This window comes from Marmota flaviventris, chromosome 16 (assembly GCF_047511675.1).
Source record: "Marmota flaviventris isolate mMarFla1 chromosome 16, mMarFla1.hap1, whole genome shotgun sequence".
Classification (NCBI taxonomy): domain Eukaryota; kingdom Metazoa; phylum Chordata; class Mammalia; order Rodentia; family Sciuridae; genus Marmota; species Marmota flaviventris.
The window spans coordinates 2,540,167-2,561,338 of NC_092513.1; the positions used below are offsets into that span (position 1 = coordinate 2,540,167).

The 21,172-nt window shown below is 48.0% G+C and overlaps 1 protein-coding gene across 4 annotated transcripts in view; it reads left to right on the top strand.

Annotated features, from left to right (window-relative positions):
- The first annotated feature begins 224 nt into the window (after positions 1–224).
- The window catches only part of Znf516 (zinc finger protein 516), a 105,522-nt gene continuing 84,574 nt past the window's right edge, over positions 225–21,172 (top strand). For 3 of the 4 annotated variants that reach the window (XM_071602630.1, XM_071602628.1, XM_027935287.2), the window contains exon 1: positions 3,999–4,018. The gene's annotated coding sequence lies outside the window, so the exon portion shown is untranslated. Of the gene's footprint in view, positions 279–3,998; positions 4,019–21,172 lie in introns of those variants that run through there. The other variant, XM_071602629.1, reaches the window with a different exon arrangement.

Below are 21,172 nucleotides of genomic sequence, written 5' to 3' on the forward strand. Positions count from 1 at the left end.
GGCGTCAGGCCCCCTCCCTGCACCGCACAGCCCCCGGTGCTGGGCGGGCGTCGGGGCCCCAGCGGGGCGGGCGCGTCCGGGGCGCGCGCGGGCGGCGCGGGGAGGGGGCCGGGAGCGTGGCGGGCCCCGCGCGCCCTCGCGCGTCCCCCGCGCCGGGGCGCAGCTGGCGCGGTCGGTCTAGTGCTGCGCTCGGCTCCGCGCCGCGGGCGCTCAGCTTCACCTTCAGATGCGCGGGGCGTGCGCGTCCTCCTCCCCGGTACCGCCGCCTCCCCGCCAAGGTAGGGGCCGCGGGCGGGGGCGCTGCGGCGCCCGCGCGCGGGCGGGGTCGTAGAGGCCGGGGACCTGGACGTGCCTGGGACCCTGGTGTTCCTTGTGGGGTGGGGGCACGCCGAGGTGGGGCTCCCCGGCGCGGCGGTGGGGGGGGGGCGACTTGGCTTTCCCTGTTGGTAGTTGCTGCTCTCTGCAATTCCCGGAGTGGGAAGATGCAACTTCGGGCGGCGGGCGAGCGCCCGGGAGGTGGTTTTTACCGCAGTGGAGGGGCGGGGTGGGGGCCAGGATGGGAGCGCGGAAGAGGCTCTGGCTTTGTACACTTCGTCAAAGGCGACGCGGGAGGAGGGGAGCTCCGATGCGCTCTTCATCCATTAGGAGACAAAGAGCAAATTGCCTTACTTTAAAGTAAAACGCTCTGGCTAATGAAGGTGGGTGATGGGCTGTGGGGCCCGAGGAGCCGCTTCAATTATTAAGGGTTTGGCGGAGGGGATCGATGCCTGTGGGCACTGAGCGCTGCTGCCTAAGGGACATGTTTGCGGGGGGGGGGTGGGGGTGGGTGGGTAGTGGTGGTGGTGGTGGTGGTTTGTTCCTACTGCCCTCTCCCCTGCTGCCTGCCCATCAGCCCTGAGCTTTTGAGTGATCCTAACATTAAACTAGTGGGAGCTCTGGGAAGGGAAGTTCGGGCAGGGGTGGGGGCGGGGGCGAGCTTCTCTCGGTGACTCCGAGTGGGGTGGGGAAGGGACCTGGGGGGCAGGGACTCCTCGGAGAGGAGCCCAGTCTTGCTAAGGTCGGAGAAGGGTGGGGGGTGGGGGTAGGGGAATATCGATGGCGATACACACACACACACACACGGGTGTGTAAGAGAAGGGTGCAGTGGGATGTGCGTTGGCGGGGTGGGGGCGGGGGTTGGAAAGACACCTTCTCTGCCATTTTCAGGGAGAATAGTTACGATCGGTGTTTAGATTTAACCACCTCGTCAAGTTTTAAAGAAACTTTGTTATGAATAAGTTTAAAAGCCAGCCGAGTGGGGTATTTAAACCAGCGGTTTATGGAGGAAGGTTGGTGTGTGGTGACAATCGGGCGTTGTGACCTAGGAAGCTAGTGGATCGCTGCAATTAGAGACCCAAGAGAACCAGCCTTTTACACGAAAAATGTGGGTCTGTAAGTCAGCCCCATTTATTACTGGATTAATAAGCTTCCCGCAGCAGACCAGGATCAGCCCAGGAGCTCTGGGGCTGTGTTTGTATCTCACTCATTCCGCTGGCTTACTGATAAAGAGTCACTTGGTCTCCGGGTGTGCAAAGATCAACTTGCACAGCCCTCTTTTAAAACATATTCATTCTGTGCCTTATTTAATCCAGATGCACAAAAAGCCATTTGCTGCTTCATTGTTGGTTTACATTTTTTGAAAAGGCGACTGGTGTAACCTGTGGAATTTGAAATGCAAATAAAAGCCTGTGGGAGTTGAGGCAGAACAAATCAGCATTTATAAAGTGAAAAAGATTTAATGTCTTTGAAATCATTGCAGGGAAAAAAAATTGGAAGAGGGAGTGTGATTTTTCACTGTGAATTGTGACGTCAGGTCTTTTTGGAAAAGATGTTATTTTTAAGGTCTGAAACCCGGGTATGTAAAGTGCTTACAGGAAAAACAGATTACAAGATTAACATCTGTTAACATGGTCGTTCATCTCCAGCCAAAAATAGGTCAGTTCTTTCTTAAGGAGGCATGATTGTGGCGCATGCTTAAATAATAAAAATAAAATAATGAGCTAAAAAATTAGGGATGAGCGTGTGTTATAATCTGACCTGTGAAAACATTTTATTTTATTTTTTTAATTTCTAAATCAATGAAAGGTCAAAGTCCTTTCTGGGTGTGAGAACAACTCTTCACCGGCGTCCACCCCTCCCGGATGACCCCCTCCTCCTTACATGGAGCTGCCTCACCCGACTGCTAATTTCCCTTTTCGACCATTGTGAAAGTATGAGATATATTTAAGTAAGAGACCGTTTGATGCTCCCCGCCTTGAAGGAGGCAGACTCCCTGCGTAGATGGCTAACTTTCAGGGTCTGCCTGTTGTTTTAACATTAAATGAGACGGTAGGGAGAAAAGAAACTGCCTCCGAAGTCTCCCTGCCCCCTGGGTGTGAGTGACGGCTCTGTTGGCCAATCCGAAGCGATTTTCTCCATCCCGGAGGTAATTTGGGATGTGAGTGTGTGTGAGCGCGCGCACGCGCGCGTGTGCATGCGCCCGTGTGTCTGCACACTAAATCCGACCAGACCCGCGCATCCGCAGGTTCCTGCATTTGCACAGATGTGTGATTTAGACGTGGACACGCGTTTATCCAAGTCTGTCCACCTAAACGCGCACACAGCAGTCCTAAGTGGAGACTCTGCCCCCTTCGAACGCCCTCCTATGAAGAATGGGCATTAGAGGTACTTTTGGATTCAAGTTGAAACCTGCAGAAGGGGAAAAGAGGAAGATATGATTATGCTTCTTAGCAATTGAGGAATCGAAATGTGCAGCTCCATCCGGCTGGTTGTTTCCAGTCAGGCGCGCCCTGGCGCATTTGGGGTCTGCGTGGTGGAGCCCACTCGCCGCGAGAAAAGGGTACAGAGAAAGCGGATTGTTGAAACAGATGTTAACTCCCTTGAAAAGTGAACGGCAGTATGTTATCTTCCAACTTCAGATTTTATTTTTCTCACTGGAAGTTGATACTCAGCCCATGGCAAATTCTAGAATGTGAACTGCTTATGGTCAGTGAAAGTTCTGCTGCCCACCCCACTTATGAATGTTGCGCCCTGGCCGCATCTGCTCCGCACAATGCGCGTATTCATGGGTGGCGTCACGGGCTACCACAGTGCTTCCTACGGACTCCCTCTGCAGCGATTTCCCAGGAATATTGGCAGTGCTGTGGGGTTGATGTAGCCCGCGCCTCAGGAAGTGCATGGACGGGTCCACTTAGCTTCTGCTTGTTTAAGCGTTGAAGACGCTGTGTCTTTGGGGGAGCCCGGTGGGGAGCTGTTCTTCTGTACACTCCGGTTGGTGTTAATGCAATGATCGGTTAAGGACCCAAGGGCCTCCCTCTTTGAAGAGGGGCCTGATCCACACCGGGTGTGTCTGTGCCAGGCCGCGCCGAGATCACCTCGAGGGTCCATCGGTGGCCCCAAGCGCCCTTCGTCGCTCTGGCTCCGGAAACGTCCAACTCCATTACGAGTTGGTGCCCGGCCCACGCCCCCACCCCGAGTCCTACCGATGTGACCCCCTCTCCCGCCCCCCTCAGCGAGCTCTGCGGCGGGAGGAATGGGCTCGTCGTTGGATTAAATCATTCCTATTTCTGTGTCTCGGAGCCGCCGCGGCGCTGGGCCCCCGGCGCCGTTGTGGGGTGGGGGGCGGAGTGCGCGGCCGGGGGCGGGGGGCGAGCGGGGCGGGGGCGGGGCGCCTACCTGCCCGCCCCGGGGGCGGGGGCGGTGCCGCTGGTTGCCGGGCGTCCAGGGGGCGGGCTGTGGGCGGGGAAGGGAGGCCCGGCCCGCCGCCCCCGCCCCCGGGCGCCCGCCCCTCGCCCCCGTCATGTGGAGCGGACGTCACACGCTGCACTGTAACCCAAGAAGTGAAAGAGCCGGGGACCCGCAGCCCAACTTCGCACCGTAACAAAGGCGGGGGTCCGTGCCGACCGGGGCGCAGCGGGCTGGCGGGGGCTCAGGGTCGGGGCGGCGCGGCTGGCTCCGGGGCAGAGGCGGCCGAGACCAGGTAATTGGTTTCTATTTTAAACTTCACTTTGTTCTGGGGGAGGTGGGGCGGTGGGAAAGGCGTGGCCCCCCGAGGAGGTTACATAAGTCTTCCCACCTGAGTTGGGTCCTACGCGGAATGGGCGCACGTTTGGGGCGGGAGCGGTCTGTGGGCACCTGGTCTTGGGCATCTTGACGAGGGGCTGCTGCGTGTTGGGTTTGTGTCCGACCCAGTCGGTGTCTGGCGATAAGGAGGCCGGAGTAGGTTCTGGGCTGTTTCTAGAAGCCCCCGAAGTGCCTGTGGGCTCAATGGAGCCTTCAGGGGTGTCCACTGCATAACAAAGGACAGAGCGCTTGGACCCCTAGAGCACTCACTTAACCAGCGAGTCACAGAGGAACTTTAGACGAGGTCTTAATTAAACATAAAACATGTCCCTTGAACCTGCCATTAAGTCTCTAATCTTGACTAAAGGTGACTTAAAAATTGAGAGATGTGCGTTGACTGGAGTAGAAACAAAGTGGAGAGCCCCCCAACAGGATGTTTTCGAGATCATGGTGCAAACCACCCTGTTATGATGGAAGCATTTTGGTTTAGGAATGTGTTACTTTAAGGAACTAGGCATGCTTGCTATTTGATAGGATACTTGCTACTGCCATGTTAAGAAAAGAGCTCATATTATCATTTGTTTCTGTTTTTTCTTGCAGTCTTTAATTGTGGCCACAAAATAGCTGCATTCTTATTTACACAGACTGGCCACGGTTAAATATATGACACACCACTATTGTGTATGACTTTGAGGGCCCCCTTTCCCCCTTAGTAAAATGAAGAAAGCAGTTGAGCAGCTTGGCCTGGTGTCAGGGGTGTTCACAGTTGGGTCACAGGAGGAGGACATCTTTAGTTTCACCAGAGTGACCCTATAGCCCTCTAGAATGGGTTCTAGGATAAGCAGCTTGGTAAGTATTTTTGTAACTGAGTTAGAATTTTGATGTGTTAAGATACAGATGTGTATAATATTTCTCTAGTTTATTAGTGTGATTTTTTTTGTGCTTGGTTAATTTGAATATATTGAAACATCCAGAATACATTAACATTCTAAAAGAATAGCAGTGCCAATGATCTGTAATAAAACTAACCAAGAGAAGTGGACATTCCTATCTGAAATGAAACAGAACACCAAAGTAGCGTATTTGGTAGCATCTCATTGTTTTTAATAGTGAATAGAGGGAAGGGAGATTTGCTTATTTGTATTTCTGAAAGCTTTTATCAGAAGTCTTTCCAAATAGGCTAATATACTGAAACATTCTAGGGTCAAGAACTTTAACTTTGGGATGTATACCTGATATTAATTACTGATGTCCCACGAATGGTTTACATCAGAGTGTTTTAGCACTGCAGCTTTTCAAAGTAACTGATTTAGAGATTGATTTTTCCCTCCTTGGAATGCCAAAGTCTTACATTTCTGATTTTATAAGATGTTCCAGAGACCCCAATCAAGTAAGCTGAGTGAGGGAGCTCTTGTAAAACAGGTCACAGTGTTAAATGCACATCGTCTCTACTTCCATAAATGAAACTTTTAACTCCTCTTACCTGAGTCCAAAGAGAAGATAATTTGGGCTTTTTAAGTAAAGCATTTGATGCGATTAAGTTTAGCAACATTTATGTGAAAAGAGAAGGAGATTCTTTAAGGAATACTTTGAAGCGGGGAATACTCTAACGGATGCTTCCAGTCTTCCCAAATGGGCAAAAAAGGAAAGTGCGATCTGGTGATTTAAGTAGAGTTTAGTCTTAGATCTTTCCTGAAAGCCAGGACTCAGGTTATGGGGTTGTTGTGGGTTTTTATTTATTAATTTTTCCAGGATCCATATTGGTCTTACTCATAATTTATCACAAAGAATCTTAGAAAAAGAATTTTGTGGGAGTGGCTGTAAGTCTGACTGAGTTGTGTTTAGAGTTTCAGCGGCATTTTACCTTAATGCCATGGAAATAGGCATTAAGGGAAATAGGAAGCTGAAATATAAGCTGATTACCCTGGCTGGAGGGAGCCGGCCTGTGCTCTCCTCTTACCAGTGCTTGTTTGGGCCCTGGGGACATTGTGCCGTCCTGTGTGTATTCTACTTTTGACTGAGGAGAAAGGGACTTGTGGCCATGTGTTAGTTATCTGATTGCAAGTGGTGTTTTTCTTATAATATAGCAGGTTTCTGACTGATGAAGGCATTGCTGTTGAGTGCAGGACTTGCATATCAGCTTTCTCTTTGGTTTCTAGAAGGCCAAATTTATCCAGAGCCGTCCAACTTTGTGATAGACGAGATTTAGTCGTAATTAATAGGATTAAGGGAAGAAAGCAAGAAGAAACCTAAATTTGTTGGATTAGATATCTACATGATAAATATTTCAGCTCGGGAGTAGCATTCCTTCCCGAAGCTGGCGTCGCCCATGCTGTGAGTGTGTATACCTCGGTGCCTGGAGAGGCTGTTCTGGCACAGTGAGTCCTTTCAGTGATGCGAGCTTTGCAGCCTAATCCCTCCCCTCCGAAGGCTGGCAGCGGTGGAAGAGTCCAGTTAACTCTCACCTTCCTGCCTGCACGAGGAAGTGCCAGGGGTCAGTGCACCACACATGGGGCTGGACGTGGGCTTTGTCTCTGCGCCCTGATTTGTTCATCGCCCCACCGCCACTCACACAAGGGCCTTCACTGGGCTGCTTGGGCTGGACACCTGGGCCTTGGCTTCCAGAACTGGCGAGGCTGGTGTGTGGAAGACTTTATGACTGTGTTCAGCTCTCAGGGCCAGGCAGCTGGGCAGCGGCCCTTCCACTCTTGTGGGGAGCTGCATCTCCTTTCAGTCGGCCTTGTCCAGTGAGCTGCGGCATCCTGATGTGGGTCTTCTGTGAAGTGTAAGTAGGTGGCGGTTGGGAGAGTTGTCCGGGTGCTCCAGCCGGGAGGAAGATGGAGGTCCTGGGAGGGCGAGTGTGGGGACCAGCCAGTGCTGCCAGTGGGGATTGACTGTTGTTTGGGCTCCCTTTGGGCCATCCCCCTCCTGTCCTCTCCAGGCGGCCCCTACCCGCGACTGGCCCAGTGTGCAGGCAGCAGCCTGCCTAGGGCTTGAGTGTGTCTGAGGGCAGTGGAGGAGACAGCATGTCCACATCCAGCCCTGGCCTCTGTTCTTTCTTGTCCTGGGAACAACTGAGTTTGAAGTGGGGGAGGTGGAACATTTCTTTAGAGGAGTGACCTCTGCCTGGAGTGGTCAGGTGAGGTTATCTTTGGAGGCCATATTATCTTTGAATTTTTAGGAATTTTGGAAAGTTGTTGTAAGCCTATTTCAAGAAAGGAATCACATCTAGTGTTTCTTTCCATTTGTGAAGAATCTATTAATAAAATCAGCATCATGGGAAGAAGAATAAAGAAAGACTTACTGTGAATTTGGAATGTCTCGTCCCAGGCTTTAAAAGGCATCTTTGAGATTGCTTTTCTGGTTTGGGGAGGTGCAGTTTGGGCGCATGACCTAGGAAGCCACAGGAACGGTATATTAACAGACTGAACTGCCTGTGGAGGTGTGGAGAGTATTTCCTGTGAGCTGGTGGCAGTCAGCAGTTGCAACTGTCCATTTTTCATTCTTTATGCCCTGCATCTGGCCACACGTGATGGGAGCAGCTGTAGCCTCCACTGCCAGGGCCAGAGCTGTCGTGCTTGTGTGCAGTGTGCAACGCTTTCCGTGCACACATGCAAACTGCGGAGAAGTGTGATTTTGTGGCTCTCAACGTGCTTTAAAAGTAGCTTTCCAAAAGGGATCTGGCATTTAATCTTCAGTCCAAATGGTACCAAAGATCACAAATCACAGAAATTAGAATTTTGACTGTTTTTAGAAAGCAAACGTGTAAATATGTTTCACAAGTAAAGAGTAAGACATAACCCAGGAGAATAAAGAAACATGGACTGAAATTTTCTCTCTCTGGTGAGGGTTTTGTGTGTTTTGTGTGTGTGACTACTTTTTTGGTAGTCAGGAATTGCTTTTACTAGTCAGAAAATTGACTTGCTGAGATAAACCGTGTGTGTGATTGTGAAGTGGAGGCAGTGCTCAGCGGAGGGGAGGGTGGGACGGAAGATGGAGCTGTTTCCTTGTTTCCAGGCAGAGTGAAGCAGGTATCTCTTCCTTGAGAGGCAGGTAGACTGGGCTCCCTGCTTCCCGCAGCCTGGGATGTCAGCGCGGCCTTTTGCTCACAGCTCTCCTGCTCTTTTCTTGTTCAGATGTGTGTAGATTAACGTGGTGTTAGCTTTCAGGACATAAGCGAGACTTAAAAATTGAGGTTCTCTGTTAAAACCCTTAATTTTTGGTTCATGGCTGATAAGTAATTTCTTTCACTGTCATTGACACTGGGATACTCTTCAGTCTCCAGCTCTTACATGTGTCAGTAAGGGACATTTGTTTAGGAGTCTCTGTCCTTTGTTTCAGCAAAGGGCAGCATGTGTCTGTCTTTGCCATATGGTACCATTTAACCTGTATTGCGTGAGCTGACGAGGCACTGTGCTAGGCCTTGATTTATTTCGGCATTCAGGAACGTTCTTTGAAATTTAGTGCAGCCAGTGATGGGTTGGGAGTTGTGCAGAGGGTTTGCTGGGGCTTTAGCAGCTTCTCAGTCAGCTGGAGCTTCAGGGGAGCACGCAGGTCTCATGCTCTTCTTTTCCTGAAGTCACTTTTGTGGGTAGTTGTTGGCTAGTAAGTGTTGAGTGACTGTGTTAATTCAGGAAAAAGAGAGCCAGTAGGAGTGGCTGAGACTTCTGCTGGTTGCAAGTAGAGCTCCAGGTTGGGCTGAGCTGAGAGGATCACTGTTCTGTTCCTGGTTGTGCCAGGGATTTTAACTTGGAGTTAAGAAGTAGAGCCTTTTCCCCTTCAGACTTGGCGTCTTTCCCCCTGGAAGGTGCATCTGCCATCAGATGTGCCTGTGTCATAGTTTCATGGAGCTTCAGTGTGGACATGCTTTGTTTACACATGTTGAGTTTGAAGTGTTTAATTCAGTGCATTTAATTCACACGGGTGGCTTCATACAGTCCTTTATTAATAGGAAGCATTGCAGAGGACCCTCAATCTCTAACATCTCCTTTGGCTGTGGAGTTGCTGCTAATCTCTATTATCTCCTTTGGCTGTGGAGTTGCCTCTGGATGCCTCTTTCCTGTTGACTTGGTTTTATTAGTCTTTTTTTTTTTCTTTTTGTGCTAGGGTTTGAACCTAGAGGCACTTAACCACTGAGCCACAGCCCAGCCTTTTTAAATTTTTATTTTGAGAAAAGTCTTGCTGAGTTGCTTAGGGAACTATGTTACTGAGGCTGGTTTTGAACTTCCCATCCTCCTGCTTCAGCCTCCTGAGCCGCAGGGATTACCAGGTGTGCACCACTGGGCCTAGTCTTAATCACACTGTTTTTCCTGTTTTGAGGAAGGAAGTAAACAAATTTATGTTCACTCATGTGTGTGCCCCCCCAGCAAGGCCTTTGTGGACTAGGAGTGGAGGGTGGTAGTGGGGGTAGTCTGGGTGTTGCTCAGAGAGCCGTGTGAATGCACATTGCTGGGGTGACCCATGATTCATATTGATATTATCAGTAACACAGAGCCCATTTTAATGCCATTTTGAGAAAATGTCATCATTCATTGATGATCATATTCCCTCCAGATTTAGATGAATCATTTCCACGCTTTCCATGTCTTTAGCATGACATTAGCATGATGATGATAATCGGTCTCTTTGAGCAACACTGGTGTGATTTAAATCACCATGATTGGGAAGAGCATCATCAGCCATGGTGCCAAGTGGCTTCCTTTTTCCACTTTTTCCATAAATGGCTTTTTTTTTTTTAAAGGCAAAGAAGGCAATCTTTTTTTTTTTTTTTAAAGAGAGAGTGGAGAGAGAGAGAGAGAGAGAGAGAGAGAGAGAGAATTTTTTTAATATTTATTTTTTAGCTTTTCGGCGGACACAACATCTTTGTTTGTATGTGGTGCTGAGGATCGAACCCGGGCTGCACGCATGCCAGACGAGCGCGCTACCGCTTGAGCCACATCCTCAGCCCCAAAGAAGGCAATCTTGTTCCTAAAACTTTAAAAAATGCAGCCACGAGTAAATGGATTCTGGGTAAAAGCACTTACTGTCACAATGTAAACTTGGGGACAATTCTGTGGAGTCCTGGGATTAGTGGTGTAGTGACAGGATTAAAATTAGCCTCTGTAAATTGCCCTGGCTACAGAAGAACAGAATCTCTTAATGGTTTTGCAGGAAGATTGGCTAATCAGTTATTTCTAGGTTGATGAAAGTTTACCGGCTGTGTGGAATGTGAACTTTAGAAAGTAAAGTTGATTTTCCTAATGTCTGCACATTTTTAAGCATCTGTCCCTGCAGTTAGAAGTTGTGATTGTGTGTGTGAGGGGAGATAATCTGTAGCCAGGTTTCTCCTTTAGCTGCAAAGCTTGAGAAGCAGTTGAGTGTGCATGGTTGGCAGCCAGGAGATCCTGCCGTACATGGGAGTGGTCTTCTCTTTGGAAAGTTCACATGTCTTTCGGACCACAGTGGCTCTGTTAGGCGCTTACATGGGCATAAGTCCTGGTTGTTACTGTTTTGAGGTTCTGGGGATGGAACCCTGTGCCTGGCATGTCCTAGGTAAGAACTCTGCCACGAGCTACCTCCGCAGCCCCAGGGGTGGTTGTCAAACTGCACCTTCTTGGTCTGAGTGGGTTAGAGGCTCGTTATCTAAGAGTGTGGCTTGTCTGTTGGTGGGGAGCGCTCAGCTGACTCGGTGTAATGACCGCGAGGGTAAACATTTGCTTTCATGATGATTTATACTTTCCTCTAAATGTACGTCATTTCTGTTGGGACTTATTTTAGAGGGAAGTACTGTATGGAGTTCACGTATGTGTTCTAACTCAGGGAAACTTGAAGATGATTTTTGGGTGAATTCTGACATTCTGCAGGTACTGAGATGCAGACAGATGGGTGACTCAGACCCAGCTGAGTTGTTTTTTCGGGAGACCATGCTGAGTGCACCAGGTGAGGTGTGGGGAAGGTCTGCAGTAGAACATCAGGATGCTGAGCTAGCACACAGCCTCTGCACAGTTGGAGACCAGTGGTCAGCATGGCCTGTGGAGCGCCCAGGTCCCTTCTTCCGTGGTGTTTAGCTCTAGCTCCACAGAGAAGAAAACTGTGAACTCCACTGGGATATCGAGTCTGGATACTGGCTGGACCAGTCATCGCCTCCTGAGGCGACTGCAGAGCGCAGGCCAGGAGGGGGCGGAAAGCCCTGTCTCCCAAACCCAGGCTGCTTTTGGCACAGATCCCCAGCCTAGCAGTGGGGACCAGGGCACAGCTGTTCTTGGGAAGCCCAGTGGTAACCGGCATCACTCTCGGCGAGAGAGCAAATATAGAAAACAGATGACCAGCATGGGATCAAGAAAGCTCTTAAAGAGAAAAGCCACCAGAAACTACAGGAAAAGAGTCAGAGAGGGACTGTCCCATAGACTGCCGTGTCTGTCCTCCGCTCTTCCAGAGCCGTGGAGGCCGGCACCTGGGGGAGAGCTGTAGCATGGTGGTCCTCAGGTGGAGGAGCAGAGGGCCAGGTGATGACGGAGAGGACGGGATTGGGAGGGGGCAGGCTGGCGGCAGAGGTGGAGAGCTGGCCAGTGGCAGTGGGCACTTGTCTCTAAGCAGAGGACATGGCAAGTAGGAGAGGAGGTGTGGCAGGACCCAGCAGCCAGGGAGGCAGGACCTTTCCTCCTTTCTCTCTGATGGCCATCCAGTCCCATGACCAGTGTCACTGACCTGTGGGACTGGCGGGTGTGTGCCTGGGGCTGTGTGTAGGGGCCCTTGTTGAGGTGTTTCTTCTCCTCGGCTGTTCCAGTGAAGCTGGGACTGGGCCGGGACCAATCAGTTTTTCTTTGCTGTGCAAGAGGCACAGAAAAGTTGAGCTCTTTTGCATTCTTTCTTTCTTTCTTTTTTGTACCAGGGATTGAACTTGGCGGTGGGGGCGGGGTGGTGGTGGTAATTACCCACTGAGCCACATTCCCAGCTCTTTTTGCATTTCATTTTGAGAATGAAATTCTCGCTGGGTTGCTTAGGGCCTTGCTAAGTTGCTGAGGCTGGTTTGAACTCATGATCCTCTTCTCTTGCCTCAGCCTCCGAAGCCACTGGGAGTACAGGCGTGCACCACTGCATTGGCTCTCTTGCACTGTCAATGTGAGTGAACACAGACAGCATTCTAGATTTTCTCCTAAGGTGGGGACATCACTAGGTTGACCCACATTTAAAATTATTTTCTCTTTTCTGAAGAGGATCATAGTATTTTTCCATTATTTACCGGAGCTGACCTCTGTAGAAGTTTCTCAAAATCTGTTATGACCATGGCTGGGGTTGTGGCTCAGGGGCAGAGCGCTTGCCTCACACATGTGAGGCACTGGGTTCGATCCTCAGCACCACATTAAAAAAATAAATAAATAAACAAAGATATTAAAAAAAAAAAAACCCTTCATTTAAAAGAAAACTCATGACCAACGTAGCTCAGACTTGAAGTTCATTCTGCTGTGCCGCTCAGAGAGCAGGGCTGCTCCATGTCTGGGTGGAATCTCAGGACTCCGTGTTGGTAGCTCAGCTTGCCTGTTTATGCCTGTGTCATTCCACTGAGGGTTGCAGTGCCCTGAAGGTCCCTCATGCAGTGTGTAGTGAAAGACCAACACACAACAGGAGTGCAGGAATGGGTGGGGGCCGGGAAGAGTCAGACCCTTGTGCTGGCCGTGAGACTCCCTTCAGTGCTGCATGTGAACCAAAATCGAGAAGCTGAGCTTTGTGGCTACTGAAACAGAAGCCCCACGTGACCATTCATAACGTTGCCTTGACCGTCGGGAAAAGCCCTGCAGTTGTCTGGGAGAGGGGAGTCTTGTGGTACGTAGCACGAAAAGAGACTTTCCATTGATTTTAATACTGGCCTGTTCACAGGCTGTCCGTTTTTATCTGGATGGTGCCTCGCTAACACCCTCAAGGCCAGTGCTGTGCTACATGGCTTTCAGAGGTGGTTGCTCCTTTGGTACAGAGTGCTGGGGTCATAAGAGCAAATGCAGCACATTGGGAGCTGCTTCCCATCACCATGACGATAGGATGCGAGTTAGTGAGCCTTACTGTTTCCTGTTACACTAGAAGTTGAATTTTTATTACTATTTATTACCAACGAGTCAAATTGTGTTAAGGTTTGAGTAGCCAGTGTTCCAAATAAATCATTCATTTTCTTTCAACCTACATTTACCACATGTCTGCTACGGATAAGGCATTACTCCAAGTTCTTTACATATCATTTAATAGTAATAACAGTCTGAGTTTTACCTCTTTTCCCGCAAGGATGCTGACCACAGCTGGGTTCTCTGAGTGGACTCCTTTTGGGGCAGCTACCTTGGGTTTCTGACCACCTTGTGCTTGTTTATATGCATATAGAGTTTGTTTCTCTCTTAGTTTGAGCCATTTGAAATTGTAGAACACTAGAGGTCACATTGTGGAGACAGTGTCATGACCATCTCCCTGCATCTGTGGAATCTCCCAAGAGAGGCTGGGGACCTGCTATACCAGGCCAGGCGGCTGGTGCCTCCGGGACCCCCAATCTGTCTGTGGCCCTCTGTGCTCTGAGAACAAGTGAGGGCTTTGAGAAGTCCACCAGGAACAGTCTAAGGAGGACTTGATACAGGAAGCTTCCTGGAGTGGTGTGGGGAGCTGTCCCTGTTCCCATGGCCTGCAGGCCTTGGTCCCTCCTGCCTCTGATGTGATTTCTAGTACCACTGAAGCCCACAGGGGTGGGTGCAACCCCTCCCTCCTTACCTGCAAAAACTTGGGTCTGTATTTGCAGACCTGCAGGGCAGGGCGTGGCCACTTCTTTCTGCAAAGGTCCAGACAGGAGGTGTTTCAGGTTTTTGGCCCAGGTGACCTCTTGCAGTGGCTCATCTTGGACTCCTGGCATAAAGCTTCAGCAAATAGATGACCTTTATGGACGCTTAGAATTTGAATTTCATGTGTCATAAAATATTAATATGATTTTTTTCCCCCTCAACTACCGAAGGATGTAAAAACCAATCTTAGCTCGTAGGCTATGCAGGAGCAGACTGCAGGTAGGATGTGGCTGGATCCACCTGTTGCTGAGCCATTTCTGCTCAAGAGAGAGAATACAAGTGCATCTGCAAATTTACATTTTCTAGTGACCACATTAAAGAGGTTAATAACACAGAATCTTAACTAATTTTATCAGATTCTTTTAAACTCAATATAAATACTTCTGAAACATCTAGTGATGTAAGAAGTATTACTGGGATAGTTTTTGTTTTTTCTTTACCCTGAGTCTTTGAAACTGGTGTGTTCTACACGTGCAGCCCCTGCAGGTGTGGACGAACTGTGGGCTGCCCTCTGGAGTGATGTTGCCCTGGGTGGCTGTGGCTCACCTGGTACCTCACCCGGCTCAGGCCGGGCATAGTTGAGTCAAAACTTTCATGCTGCAGATTTCTCTATGTCTGTTTCTTGTTTGCTTTCAATCAAAGGGCAAATATATCACTTTGGAAATATCTCAGAATCCTGGGAGACTGCAGGGATGTCTGGAAGCTGGGTCTGACCAAGACCTGCCCTCCTGCATGCTCTTGGAACAAAGAACCTCCTTCTAAGTGTCTGATAACTTGGATTTCTTGATTCTGGTATTGCAGTTGTGCAAAAACCACTCAGCATGGTGGATGCTGCTTCTGGCTCCTGTCCAGCATGCACCCATGCTGTGGCTCTGACCAGTTAGGAGCTGTATACCTTTCACTCCCTCCTTCATAACACAGGACAGGCTGCCCAGCCCGCCGCAGAGGCCAGGATGGATCCCGGGCAGCCCGTAACAGCTCTGGATGGCAGCAGGAATTATTGCAACCAAGTGATCACACAGAGCACCTGAATCCCAGGTGCATGTGATGCCAGAGAACTTCAGAAAGCAGGAGGAAAATTATAGTGCTGTGATCATTCTTTTCCTGAACATTTTTTTCTTAAATTTAATTGGGGACTGGATCCAGGGGTGCTTTACCACCGAGCTGCTCTTGGAACAAAGAACTCTCCTTCTAAGGGTTCCATCTTCTAAGGGAACCTTCTGTCCTTTTCATTTTTAATTTTGAGACAATGTTTTGCTAAGTCTCTGAGGGTCTCGCTAAGTTGCTGAAGATGGCTTCCTGCCTCAGCTCCCGTGTGGTTGGGATCACAGGCTGGTGCTACTGTGCCTGGCCCTGATCAGTTTTTGTTGTCCTTTGCTGAGAGGGTGTGGTGTGTTCACCAGGACGGCCCTGTTCTGTGCTGGAGCACCAGTTCACCATGCCACCATTCAAACACCCAGAAGTCACATTGCTTAAAATTGTCACCAGGGCCTTGGTTGACAGGTGGAGGGGTCCTAACGATGATTTCACAATTTAAAATGCATTAATTTTTCTTGTAATTTGCAAGAAGTAGTTTTGAACCATGGATGTGTGTGTGTGTGTGTTCTGTTTTCATCTGCTTACAATTTTAGATTCAAAATATAAACTTTATGGGATGTGGTTATTCCTGTTTTTTGTAGATGTAAAAACAGTCTGTTGATGTAAGAGTTGAGAATGGTGGTCTAATTCATTTAGATGTTATTTATATTATATGTTGAGCCTTAAACCTGTTTTATTTTTTTAATAATTTGTATGCTTTCATTAACCTTTCAGTGTGAAAAGCAACTTTACAAAACATGGGGGACTATAAACTTTGCTTGGACTTGAGGTACACCTGGAGCGGAGACCCCCGGCAGAGCTCATTAAAAAAAACATAACTGTAAGAATTGTAATGCAAAAATAAACAAACAAATAAACAAATAAACAAACAAATGAAAAATCACCGTAGACCACAAGCACCACAGCTTGCTCTTCCCCTGAAGGCTCAGCAGTTCAGGTGGTGTACCCCCATCTCCATCGTACTTGGAGGAGTTGGTCACTCTCCTCTGTCCTCTTGGGTCTGGGAAATGTGAAGTACAGTTGTTGGATTGGAAATCAGTGCCTTTCCGTTCTCTGTTGAGTTCGTGAGAGTACCCAGGTGTGGGGATCTTACTTAGGGCTCCACTGTGGAACGGCAAGCCTCTGTTGCTTCTCTTCAGATGGCTCTGAAGCAACGCATGTTCATCGGTCTTCTAAAAATAGGGCATTAAATAATAAAGAGTGGGGACAACGCTGGTCCAGAAAGGCAGCCTCGGAGGACGCGGGGAGCAAGTGACTCAGCGCGTGTAGCTCTGAGAGGCGCAGTGCCGTGCAGTGACTCTTGTTCCTCGTCTGGAGCATGTCTGAGTGTTATTTTATTCCTGTGCCACTGGGAATCCTAGTGAGATGCAAAGAGGGACATTTCACCAGGGCCGTGTCCTGAGTGAGCTGGGGTGGTGGTTAGGAATCCACATGGAGGGAAGGGGGAGAGGCCTGAGTGGAGCACCCCGAGGTGCTCAGCCCTGCCATGTTGTGTGGGGACAGGGCTGCTCCAGCCGTCTCCCCCGTGTCTTAGGACTGGTTGGTTAACTGTGATCTTTTCAAGGTGCAACCTCATTTGCTTCCTCATCCTGGGGCTGGCCCCGTTCCTGGAAGTAACTTCAGGGTCACCCACTCCTTCTGCTTGTAGGTCCAGATGTCCTCAGGGGCAGGTTTGTTCTCAGGCTCTGTTTCTTGCTGGATTACATACGGAAATGCTTCTTTCCAGAGGTGAAGGGCTTTGGGAACAGACTGGGCTGTTAGTTATCTTTTGGAACCACAGTATCAGTGTTCAGAAAACGCATCAGGCTTTTTAGTGTAAAACCGACTAGCACTCAGGTAGAAGAGCACAGTCCAAATCTATATTGCTCAGCCAGGGTGGACAGTGCTATTTCTCCTTCTCTGTTTCAGTGGCTCAGCAAACAGTACTATGCACAGATGCCCATTTAGGCCAAGGACATATTTCTGCTTGAAGGAGAGATGTGGACCTTTACTCTGTGCCATTCGTGAGGGGATGGATTGGCAAGTCCACGAGTTATAGTGGGTTGGATTTCATCAGTGGGTCCTTGTCTTGAAGGTAATTGAAGCTTTTATAGCCAGTCACCCCTGTTGGCCATACATCTGGGGGTGCAGAGCTTAGACTGTTCCGATCAGTCACGTGAAATTTATGGCTACTCAATTGCCTTAGGATCTGCTGGTCAGATGGGACTTCAGTATCACAATAAATTAAAGTGTTCTGATTAAAACATTGCTTTCTTAGACAAACCACAACTGGTTTTGGAGGTTCAGTGGAAAACAGAACTCTAGGCTTACACAGTTAAGCACGGGGGCAGGGTTTCTTTCACAAGCGTTTGAAAGCCACTTTGTTTAAGACACTTTAAGATGTCTGAAGCCGGAGCTTAGAAAATGGGCTGTGTCCTATTTTTAAGTGAGAAGTTGCTGTGGCTGAGAGCGAGACTGGTCTGTGTCCCTGCAGGTCTGTGAGGTGGACTTTGTTTCTTCTCTAGAATGTCCTTAGCTGGCAGGGGGTTGATCTGAATGCCATTATCCCAGAGAATTAATACGAAGTGACACATTTTAATTATTGGCAGCTGTACCCAGGGTCTTACTGTCTGTTTTTCTTGCCGGAGGGGAGAGAGGTGGAGGTACTTGTTTTTAAGACACAGAAATTTTCAAAGTGAAGTGTAATGTCACAAAATGGCAGGAAAGATGCACCACTTTTTCTTTCCTATAGTAAAATAGGGCGGTGTTTGGAGTTTGCGGCAGGTAATTCATGACTTGGTTTTCCAACCACAAATTTATTTTGGTAACTTAGTTATAGTTATATAGGGCAGCATTCTCCTTGCCCAAATTAAACTATTTCTTTATAAATAATTATACAAAATGTGGAGGTCATAGACTCTAATGACCTCATCATCTTTACTGTCCCCTTTACGATTATTGAAAGGGGAGATTGCATTTTGAGGAAAAGCAATGTGTTGGATATTTCACAACATGAAGGTGATTTTATGCAAACTGCTTTTTATTTATTGAGTGGCTTTTATGTGCCAGTCACTATATTAGATGTGTGCATACTTTGGCTTAATGAGTATAGTAAGATTTTTAATATGTGCACTTTTACTGTAAAAATTAAAACAGCACCATGTTATACAATTTTTCTGTAACTTTAAAAAAATAACATGACAACCTACTGTTTTAAAAAAAAAAATTTTTTTAAGTTGTCAAGGGACCTTTATTTTATTTGTTTATCTGTAGGGCTGGGAATCGAACCCAGTGCCAGACACATGCTAGGCCACTCTACCACTGAGCCACAGCCCCGGCCCACAGCCTACTGTTTTTAAGGCCCAGTTTTAAAGCTTTCTGTTGTAGGGCACCGTTGTGTGCACACCCTGTCCTCTCCACATGCCCTGTGCTGTGTGGCCAGGGCAGATTTGGCCTCAGCGGCCAGGAGGAGGTGCCTGTGCCCCGTCTCCGAGTTGTGGAGGAACTGCTCTTTTGCTGTGCTGTCTGCTGCTGGTTGCTCCCACTCTTCCCTCGTGTGCAGGGGGCTTTTCTGATTCCCAGTTGGGAGTACCTGTGGGAATGTTCTTTAGAATAAGTTCTCTGAGGGGGAATGGGCTGTTACTGCCACAACCTCCAAGACAGGGTCACATCAGGTACCCTTCCTGCAGGAGAAGGGGTGTGAGTTGGTGTTATCAGTCTTTTAGGTCTGGCCATGTTCAGCCCCATGGAGGAAATACCATCACATTTAACAGTGAGAAGCGATGGCATTTCTTAGTGCTTATTGGTCACGTCTTTCTCTTGAGAATCACCGTCCAGTTACTTGGTCCACTTTTCCCTGCGATACTTGCAATATGTTGGTTTATGAGAACGTCTGTTTTTTGGGGATAATAGCTACCTGCTTCTGTGTTCCAAATATCTGCTTGTGTTGGTCTTTTTTTGTGTCTTTCTTGATGTATTTTTGCCCCCCAAACATTCAGAGAGCCTGTGTATGTGTTTTGTGTGTGTGTGTGTGTGTTTAAAGGCATGGAAAGTTTTGGGTGTGAACTCTACATTTTTTTATATGACTCCCCATCTGTTTACTTTTTTGTATTTTTGAATACATTTTGGATATTTGTATTTCACTAGAAAAATCTATTTTTTTTTTTTTTTTTTTATTCCTTAACAAATTCATTGCTTTCCAGTTTGAGGAATAGTCATATGTTCTTGTGGCCTCTGTCTTGGTCACTGGGGCAGTTACAGAGACAGCAGTGGGTTTTACCTATCAGTTTTTTTTTTTTTTTTTAATTTTCCCAACTTCTTTTACTTTTTAAAACCAAATTGGAGCATTCTTGTTCGTGGTTGTTACTTTGTGGGTTAGTTTTCCTACCGAGGCTGACTTTTCGATACTGTAGCCGCCTGAGCTGTTAGCTGTCTTCTGTCCCACAGGTCTTGACATGGGTGGCAGTTTCACTTTGATTTCCTCTGTGTTCCCAGAGTTGCTGTGGAGAGTTTAGAATTTCCCACGTGGCTGAACTGTTGGTAGGTTGTCCCTGGGCCCGAGCGGGTGTTGATGTCCTGGCTGTGCCTCCTGGGCTCCTGGTCTGGGTGGCTTCTGCAGTGCTTTCCTGGGCTCCCTGGGCAGCGTGGAGGCTAGCCTTCAGTTGCCAGTTTGGAGTCTGATTCTCCCGTGTGAGATAGACCTTGCTTCATTCTTCAGATCCTCTGTTTCTTGTTATTCTTTGCTTACTTCCTCTGCCAGGCTTAGAGAGACCTGTCGGTTTTCCCAGATTCATTTTTCTCCGTTGCTCTATGTATTTAGGGCAGCCTTTGCTTTTTGCAGTTTATTCTGCATTATTTGTGTTATTCCTTGCTGTGTGACCTAAAAGTTTATGACAAGGACATCTTTGTGATTTCATTACCCTTTGTAATTGTAAGATGACCTTTGGGTAATTCAGTGCTTTTTCTTTCTTCTTCTTTTTTTAACCAGGAAATACACTTTTTAAAACTTCTTTTTAGTGCGGGGTTTGCATCCCAGGGCCTCCAACGCGCTGGGCCCTGCCTCGGGCCCTGCTTTAACATTTCCCGGGTGTTTTCATCTTTTGTTCTTGTTTGCATTTTTCTGATATATTTTTGTCTTCTTGCACAGCTTTTCTGAGGTCCTTGGTTTGAGGTTTGTCTTTTATAGGGAACAAATAGTTGGGTTTAGTTTTTAACCCTGTCTTTTTGAGTTTATTTTTTTTTGAGTTTATTCCATGTACACTTATTTCTAAGCAGAGTTACTTGGTTGTCTCTGGTATTAAAAAGCCACTTTGTTTTATGCTTCTTTGCTTTGTCCCTTTATTTCCTGTTTGTTGATAATTGACTTTATCTTTCTTTTAACTCTTGAAGCCCCCAAGGTGTATGGAAAGCACCGTCTTCCTTGTTCCACCAGTGGATATGTTGGAGTTTGTCTTGGACCTGGGTCTCTCGGAGGCACACCTCAGTGGCAGCGTCTCTGATTGTCTGGGAAGCAAAACGCTGGACTCTGTGCCTCCCGTTTAGTCACCCTGCCCTCTCCGCCATAGCTCGGTGCCTTTTGGCTGTTTTATGTCCTATTGTGGACTTATTATTTGTGCAATATATAGCTTTAACTTCAAGAGATGTAGTCATTACAGTTATTCCCTGTGTAGTCGCTTTGGTTTAGACTTGATTCTTTGCTTCTTGGAGTTACTGATTTTTGCTGGCTATTTTTTTTTTCATTTTCATTTTTCTTTACTTGGACTCCTTTTTGTTTGACCAGGTTACTTTCCAAGTGCATTTTTAGGGCATGTTGATGAGGACCTTGTGTTCTTGGAGGAATAGAGAAGGGAGCTTAGGTGAGAATCCAAGGAACAGAAACAAAGGTTGGAGCCCAAGAGAGCAAAATAAATTTTTGGTGTTGCTAGAGTCTAGAAGTGTGTGTGTTCACATCTCCAAGCTTGCATGTGTGCAAGTGTGCAACCCATGTATTTAAGTGTGTACAAGTGTGAGTGTATAGTGTGCACAACATGTACATGCAGAGGTGGGTAAGTATGTGTAGGTACGTGTGTGCAAAAGTACATGTGGTTGTGCCCACCTGCATACGCATGTGCACGTAGCAATGTGTTAAGCACAGGTCAGCATGTGCACATGTGTGAGTGCACAAGTGCTGGGCTAGCTGGGCACTGGCACAGCGGCCCAGAGCT